At 34.9% G+C, this 1,821-nt stretch overlaps 1 pseudogene; it reads right to left on the bottom strand.

Annotated features, from left to right (window-relative positions):
• Positions 1-1,216: 1,216 nt before the first annotated feature.
• Positions 1,217-1,338, bottom strand: LOC111731289 (annotated as a pseudogene).
• Between the last annotated feature and the right edge of the window lie 483 nt (positions 1,339-1,821).

Raw genomic sequence — 1,821 nt, 5'->3', positions numbered from 1 at the left:
CTATAGATACGGAACATTTCTATCATGCCCCTTTTCTAGTCAATCACTTCTCTCATTTTGCAGATGCAATCAGTTTTCATTAAAAAACAAACAAACAAACAAACAAAAAAACCAAACAACCCTTTCTAGAATTTCACATAAATGAAATCAAATAGTACGTACTCATCATGTTTTTGAGATTCATCTATTTTGTCGCATGTGTATTACTTTTTTTTTGTACCATCGAGTAGTGGTTACAATTTGTTTATCCATTCTCTTGTTGATTTGGGGTTGTCTCCAGTCAGGGGTTACCGTGAATAAAGGTGCTATGAATTTTTGTGGACATATGTTTTCCTTTCTTTGAGTAAATACCTAGAAGTAGAATTGCTGGATCATAGGTTTGGCATACATTCTGTATACCTACTTTATTGTTGAAAAGTCTGTTAAAATCTTTTGCCATTTTCTTTATTACATTGTTTGTGTTTTTTATTGTTGTGTAATGAGTCCTGTTACAGGACTTGTATAAAAAGAACTACAACGCAACAAAACACGACAATAAAAATGTTTTTTTTTTTTTTTTAATACGTCAATGTTTTGCAAACATTTTCTCCTAGTCTGTGACTTGCCACTCATTTTTTTTTTAGTCAGGAAGTAGGATTTATTGATGGGCATGAGTAAGGAGGGGCAGTGCTGAAGCCCTTACGAATGCTCACCATTTGTCCAGGGGGCCACTATTAGAGATGTATTTGACACCATAGCCATCTGGGATGAGCCACTTTTCAGCTACCAGGCCTTCAAATTAATCCTCATTAGATTTGGTAAAGCTCTACCTTTTGGAGTTGTGGCTCTCCTAGCAGCCAGGGAACTTGAACTTGGCCATGTGTGGGGCTTAAATCACTTGCTCTTTGTTCTGCAGCTTTGTAAAGATTGACATGATAAATTGGCCAATGTGGGCCCTGGCCACTATGCTCTGGGGCTTTCCCAAGGCACCCTGAATACAGAAGATCTTTAAATAACAATGTTATGTTCAATGTTGTTTTGTTATAGTATTGTTAAGATGCTGTAGAAACTTAACTGTTGTTTATATCAATTAGCCTATTGTAAAATTGGTTTTATTATAGGTCATTTCACTTAAAGTTTCAGAATCTATTGATGACATCAAGTGAGGACTTACTGTACTTGTCTGGGGTCTAGATTGGGGACAGCATGAAGTCAGACACGAATTTCCACTGGAAAGGGTGGTCCCCAAGGTTTCTTAAGGTAACCCATACAAGAAACAGGCTGCATATACTACCGAGGAGGCTGCTGTTTGCAGCCATTGCACACCGTCATTTTCTTAACTATGTTTTCCATGAGCAAAGGCTTTAATTTTTATGAAATATAAATGATCGTTTTTTTCTTTAACAATTATTATTTTTTGCCTTTTATCTAATAAATATTTGCCTATCTGGAGGTCATAAAGCTATTCTCTTATGTTTTGTTCTAGAAGCTTTATATATAGTTTTAACTTTATGTTTAGAGCTATGATTCATCTCAAATTAAATTTTATGTATTGTGTAAGTTAAGGCTCAATGTTCATGTTTTATTTCTATATTGATAACCAGTTATTCCAACCACACCCGTTGAAAACACTGGTTTATCCATAGGATTGCTTTGGTTTCTCGTTGAAAATTAAATGACTTTATAAATGTGGGTCTATTTCTGGGCTTTCTATTCTGTTCCATTGAATTATCTATCTATTTATACTACCATTCCGTCTTGATGACAGTATACCTTCTTTAGAGCAAGACTTGAAATTAGATAGAGTAAGTCCTCAACTTTGTTTTTCTTTGTCAAGATTGC

The sequence above is a fragment of the Pteropus vampyrus genome, unplaced genomic scaffold (genome assembly GCF_000151845.1).
Source record: "Pteropus vampyrus isolate Shadow unplaced genomic scaffold, Pvam_2.0 Scaffold358, whole genome shotgun sequence".
NCBI lineage: Eukaryota > Metazoa > Chordata > Mammalia > Chiroptera > Pteropodidae > Pteropus > Pteropus vampyrus.
This window is presented reverse-complemented; position numbering and strand designations above follow the sequence as displayed.